This window comes from Microtus oregoni, unplaced genomic scaffold, assembly GCF_018167655.1.
Source record: "Microtus oregoni isolate MIOR12 unplaced genomic scaffold, Mior012 000102F_ref0000329, whole genome shotgun sequence".
In the NCBI taxonomy this organism is placed as follows: Eukaryota; Metazoa; Chordata; class Mammalia; order Rodentia; family Cricetidae; genus Microtus; species Microtus oregoni.
Genome location: NW_024544716.1, coordinates 3,835,937 through 3,842,284, shown reverse-complemented (window position 1 = coordinate 3,842,284; position 6,348 = coordinate 3,835,937). Strand labels below are relative to the sequence as shown.

The following is a 6,348-nucleotide window of genomic DNA, read 5'->3' as shown; positions in this document are numbered from 1 at the left end:
TCTCTCTCCTTCTTCTTCCTGCATGTGTATAGGGGGATGGGGACACACAGGCACATGCATTTGTATCTGCACATGAATGGAGACCAGAGGTCGACCTTGAGTGACATTCCTCAGAAGCCGTGTGTCTTGAGTCTTAGGGGACAGAGTCTCTCACTAGACCTGGGCATGTAAAAGTGCACTGCTACACCTTACTTTTTACACAATTGCTAAAGATTCGAACTCAAGGCCTCACTCCTGTGCAGCAAGCACTTTACTAACTCAGTCATATCCATGGCGCTTTCCAGACAGATGCTTACTACGTAGCCCAGGCTAGCCTCAACTAGCAACCCTTCTGCCTGTCTCCCTAGTGCTGGGTCAATGTGGGTAACACCATACCGAGGAGAAACTCACCTGATAATACAAATTTTGATGCTATTTTTAAAAGATGAACACATAAGTCTTCTTACCCTCAGGTCAAACCCTTCTAAGACCCAGGATTCTTTTCTTTCTTGGGAAGACAAGTTCTCACATAACCCAGGCTGGCCTTCGAATGCCCGATCTTCCTTCTTCCACCTGAGTACTGGGATTACAGATGTGCACTACCATGCCGGGATAAGAAAGTGGGTTGGACTCTAGTGCCTAAACTGTGTGGTCCTGGTCATTTACCTACATGGCTAGCTCTTAGGGAAACAAATGAGTAGATCACATAATAATGGTCTAAAGTAGCCCATACCTTAATATTGGAAAACCACAAATCATTCTCATGCAGGGTGGCCAGGTAGACAGATGTAAGAAGTCCAATGCAAAGGGCCACGATTCCGCCAACCACAGATGACAGGATCTTCCAGAACCTTCCAGGGGCACAACCTTTTAGAAAAGTGAAACACATCAAACAAGAATGTAGCATTTGGGGAGGTGAGACAGTGCCACTGCTAAGATCACTCGCTGCTCTTGCAGAAGACCTGAGTCTGGTTCCCAGCACTCACATCAGGCAGCTCACAGCAGCTGTAACACCAGCTGTAAGGGATCTGATGCTCTCCTTCAGTCTGTGCCCATGGGTACAACCTTCACACAGACACACATAGACACTTATGAAAAATAAATTTCACAGAATATAGCATTGACCAAAAGTCAACAAACTAGAAAAAATACAAACATAGGAGATTTAAGGATAAGAAGTAAGGATGAATATCCTAGTGGGGAACAGATTAAGGATATGAATAGGCAATGAACAAAAGAGGGAAAAGGGACAATAAATGTTAACAGACAGAGGAAAACATGTTAAAACTCATGCAATTCTCTAGCATTGACAAAAGAACAAGCTATACTTAAAAAAAAATCTTGGCAAATCTGGAATTTAAAAATGCTAATTCATGAGCTGGGGGTGTGGCTTAGTGGTAGAGCACCTGCACGGTGTGACCACTGCAAGAGAGATACATGGTAATGGAGCAGACAACTGCTTTGGAAATGGGCTGGCTAGCTTTTATGTCAGCTTGACACAAGTGAGATTCGGCTGACAGGAGGGAACTTCTCTTGAGAAATGGCCTCCTTAAGACTGTGCACTTGAGAAATTGCCTCCACAAGACTGGCTGCAGGCCAGTCTGTAATGGAGCTTCCTAATTAGTGATTGATAAGGGCAGGCCCCATCATTGTGAGCTGTGTGTGCAACAGCTGGGTCCTGGGTGCTGTAAGAAAGCAGGCTGAGCAAGCCACGGGGAGCAAGCCAGTAAGGAGCATCCCTCCGTGGCCTCCGCAACAACTCCTGCCTCTCAGCTCCTGCTCTGCTTGAGTTTCTACCCTGACTTCCTTTGGTGATATCGAATTGTGAGCAAAACAAACCCTGTCCTCCCCAAGCTGCTTTTGGTCATAGTGTTTCATCACAGAAATAGAAACCCTAACTAATACAGATATGGATTTAAGTAAATATCTTGGGGGTTGGAGAGACGGCTCAGGAATTAAAAACACTTGTTGCTCTTACAAAGGACTCATGTTCCACTCCCAGCACTCACATGGTGACTTAAACTGTCTGCAACTTCAGCTCCAAGGAAACCGATGCCCTTCTTGGACTGCCAAGGGCATCAGGCACACGCATGTGGTGTACGTAGGAAAAGGCTCGGGACCTGGTAACGGCAAGCAGCAACTTCCCCAACAGCACATGGACCGTGCTCAGTTTTATAAAGCTACGTATGCCTGCTTCTGAGCAACCACGTGGAGACAGCGACATCCAGACAGCAAGATAAACATGGTCATCTCTGCTTCTTTCAGGGCAAGGAAGTCAGTAGGAGTAGCTTTTCCTTCTTTTTAAAATGTCTTTAATTTTCAGGGTTGCCTTTTTTCTGACATGATTTCATAAAATGGGCAATCTTCAAAGTTTTTTTTTTTCTTTTTCAATTTAAAACAAACCAAAACAGGGCTGGAACAATGACTCAGCAGTTAAGAGCACTTAGTACTCTTGCAGAGGACTCAGGTTCAGTTCCAACCACCACATGGTGGCTGGCTCACAACCATCTGTAACTACAGCTCACGGGTGTCCCGATACCCAAGTCTGACCTCAGAGGGCATCCAGGCACACCAGTAGTGTATACACATACCTGCAGGCAAAACACTCATATGCTTAAAAACAAATAAATTGTTAAGAACAAACAAGAAACAACCGAAGGGCTGGTGAGGCAGCTGGGTGAGTAAGGGCATTTGCTGCCGCACCTGATGACCTGACTTTGATTTCTACAATCCACAAGGTAGGAAGAGAACAGACTCCTGCTAGTTATCCTTGGACCTTCACATGCATACACTGTCGGGTCACCACACACATCCAAGGTAAATAAATAAATGCAATTTAAAAAGAGAAAGACACAAGGCACAATTTAACATGCATTTTAACTGTATACCATCATCAGAAACTACTCCAAATTACCTCACATGCATTGGCTCCCATTAACTCAGCCGAGTGGCCTGACTTTCCAACATAGGCACCTTTTATCTTATTAAACAGCTTTTTCTGCTACCTATTAGCTCTGGCTGCTAAGAATTCATCTAGCTACAAAGGATTAATTATGTCCAATACCAAAAATGGCTCTGATGTGTGTGGAGCTTTTCAAGCTTACTTTAAAAATTTTGGCCATGTTTACTTAGAAAATGTGACGGGGGGTCACTTAGCAACTGCTCAGCATTATAAAAACGTTTCACCAAGTTCTCATTTTTTTTCTCCTCCTCCTCCATCCCCTACTCACCCCCAAAATAAAGCGAAAGAGATAACTTTCGGAATTTGACTGAATACAAAATGTTAAATTTCTTTTTCAAAGACTATAATGAAATGGGACTGAGGCAAGCTAAGGCTGCCTGGTGGTACATACGCACACACAAACCAGACAAGGCATTAGGGAAAGGGACAGCCAGGTGGGGCAGGCGAAGCCTCGGAGGACCTGATGACATCGCCACCGAAAGTTAATCAACAGACAACTTACCAAGGATTCTCATCAAAGCTCGTTTACTGATTATAGCTGAAAGCCAATATAATCAAAGCACAATCTGAACGTCTGGGTGCGGAACAAGTGTCCTTCAGAAGTCTCACCATCTTTCACATATTAGATGGTGACATACGCTAATACGCAGAAAGTAATCCAAATGCCGCCTTAGCTCAGATCACCTACCAGATGGCAGTTTCTTTTCCAACTTCACATTTTCTTTCGGTGATGGACAACCCTCGGAAACTTCTACGGTTTTCGTCTCTCTTCTTTGCCGGATGTACATCATGATGTCAAAGATTCATGTGCACTGTTCTTCCAACCACTCCTACAAACAACACCCAGATAAATGCCCACACGGATATGTCAACACTCTCTTTACCCCAATACACCCTTATGCTCTTAAAGTCGGCTGCCAGCAGACCCTCCCATATAAATCTTGAGCAGCTTTTAAAGAGGCAACACAAATATTGGACTCAACCATATTTCTAAAGCATGGGTTCTCCAGGTACTCCGGGAGTCAGGGATACCGGTGAGACACGTGAAGAAGCCCAGCCCTTCTTCCAGGAAGCCATCTTGGAGGCTCCAAGTCTTGTGACATTTTCCTCCCCTGAACCCTAACACTAACTATGTGATATGTTGCGTGACACAGTTTTACACTGTTTTCTCAGTTCCTAGAGAAAGTAGTGGGTTTGATGCTCCCACAGAACTGGCCATGGGGAAGGGATTCCTAGTAAACTTGTGACAGCCAGATTTTGAAGAACTGAAACATTGCTGCTGATACCTGAATTTTAGCACCTGTGTTCTTTGAAACACCCGCGGCTAAGCTAGATGTCTTAGTGTCAAAGACGGCGGGGCTGTGCGGAAACAGGGTGGCTGCTCTCCCTGGGGAGCAACAGTGGGTGTAGCTGTGGGAACAGTTACCTAGTTTGGAAGCTGAGGGGGGGAGGCGGGGGTGTCGTGGCGGTGAGTAAGCTGGCACCAGTCCCTCCCGCCCCCCCAGAACATCTTGCCTCGTTCCTCTGAATAATGAATAGCGTTTTACTAATTATCTATTAAAGCCCCGAGGAGTAGTGAGAGGAGATTGTTTGGGCAGCTAATCCAACCTGCACACAAGGTACCAAAGTCTATGTTTACCTAACGGTTTGCTCAATGCAACAGAGCAAGCCAACAAGACACAACGCTTTTGTGAAGATTCGCTCATTCAAAAATAATGAGAAGAAACACAGACTTAAATGCTGTGCCTCAAAGCACAAGAAACGAAGAAAGTGAGGGAGTTTAAAAAAAAAAAAAAGGTATCTTTTCAAAGTCTTGCAGTCACAGCTGGGATCCCCTCCCCCTTGGTGATTCACGTCCTGCTAGCCCTAGGCGGGACAAGGGGCTATAGAGGGCCCATAATGCGTTCACCGTGCCTGTTAAGACAGAAAGTTAACAAACACGCCAAGTGCTAATTATGACACGCGTCTGGATTGCAACAACCCCACGAACCAGGAAACAAAAAGTTGCTCTGGCCAGCGGGACGCGGAGCCCCGGCCAGACTTCAGCTATGGGACCCGCAGGCAATAGCACGACTGCCGATCGGGATGCACGCCGCCACCGTACACCTGGAGCCACTCCCCTGCGCACCTGGCGAGTCCACGAGTGGGCCAGGTGCTGAGCAACCCCGAAAACGTCTGGGCACTCGCTCCCGCTCAGCCGTGCTCCCTCCCAAGCCCCGCCCACGTGTCCCGTGGACGCGGCTCGGCCAGTGCCCTGGCGGCCCGACCCCGCAGCCACAGACCTGCGGCCTCAGCAGTCCTCGCGGGAGGCTTGGGATGAGCAAGGAAGCACGCCTGGCACCCGGGCCTTGGGGACGCGCCCGCACCGCGGGAGAGAGCTAGGCGAGGACCCGGAGGATCTAGCGGCCGGCGACTCAGTGAGGCGCGGTGCAAGGCTGGGCCTGGGGGGCGTCTACAGCCCCTGGAAGGGGCGCGCCGGGGAGGCCGGACCGCTGCGGCTGCATTAATTGGTTCCGGGAGCTGTTCGTCAACGCAAGGCCCCGCCCCCGCCTCCCGCGTTGCCCCGCCCCGTCTCGTGCGGCGCAGAACGGAAGGAAGAGGCGCACTTCCGCTTGGAGGCTTGCAGGCGTGCTGTGTTCGCTGGCAGTTCTTAAGCTTGGCTAGTTTCTGTCCTCGGAGGCCCTGCTGTCCCGAGGAATGATCATCTGGTCTCGGGTGGCTTTGCCAGCTGTACCGCCTCAGTGTCTACTGTGTGTGCGTTACACGTTTAGTGGCAGAACCTGTAGGTATATTTGCGGCTCCAAAGACACGCCCTCCCACCCCCAGCCCACCCTCACCCATCCCCCCCACCCCGTTGTTTGTGCTCTGGGCTTGTTGTGCCCAAGCTGAGACCCCCAGAGAGACCACCACTGGGATCCAGTCACGTCCAGAATGCAGATGCAAGGTTTATTCAGTGCACAAAATTCCACCCAGCTAGCTGGAAGCTCAAAGCCATCACTCACAGTGCAGCGCAGTGGGGAGGGCTCCCACTCCTCATTTGGGATTGACATATATAGGCAAGCCAGGTTTACTTAAGAGTCCATGGGGTTAGTTTTGCTGAGGACTGGGTATGCTGTTTCTGTAGTCCTCTTCCTCCTTTAAGCGGCTACTTCTGCTTCTGTATATGCCCCCGCCCTCCCCCCAGCAGTTATTTTCTGCTCCTGTCTAGACCACAAAGCTGGGTATCCACAGGGGGCTAGCTGCTAGGGACAGTTGGTTTGCATTTTTGCAAAAGTTTTTGCTTCCAGCTAACTCTTGATGCTAAAAAGTTTCTTGAACCCAGTGCCTTAACCAGCTCCGGATCAAGCAAAGTTTCTTAAAATTTTCCATGTCCTTACAGGCTTTGCTGTTCTCCTTAACAGGATCCT

The 6,348-nt window shown here is 48.5% G+C and overlaps 1 long non-coding RNA gene across 1 annotated transcript; it reads right to left on the bottom strand.

Annotated features, from left to right (window-relative positions):
- Positions 1 to 730: 730 nt before the first annotated feature.
- LOC121443172 lies at positions 731 to 5,371 on the bottom strand. The gene is made up of 3 exons (XR_005973638.1): positions 5,224 to 5,371; positions 3,630 to 3,771; positions 731 to 846 (listed from the first exon to the last, which is right to left on the bottom strand). It is a non-coding gene; the product is annotated as an uncharacterized LOC121443172 (long non-coding RNA).
- Positions 5,372 to 6,348: the final 977 nt, after the last annotated feature.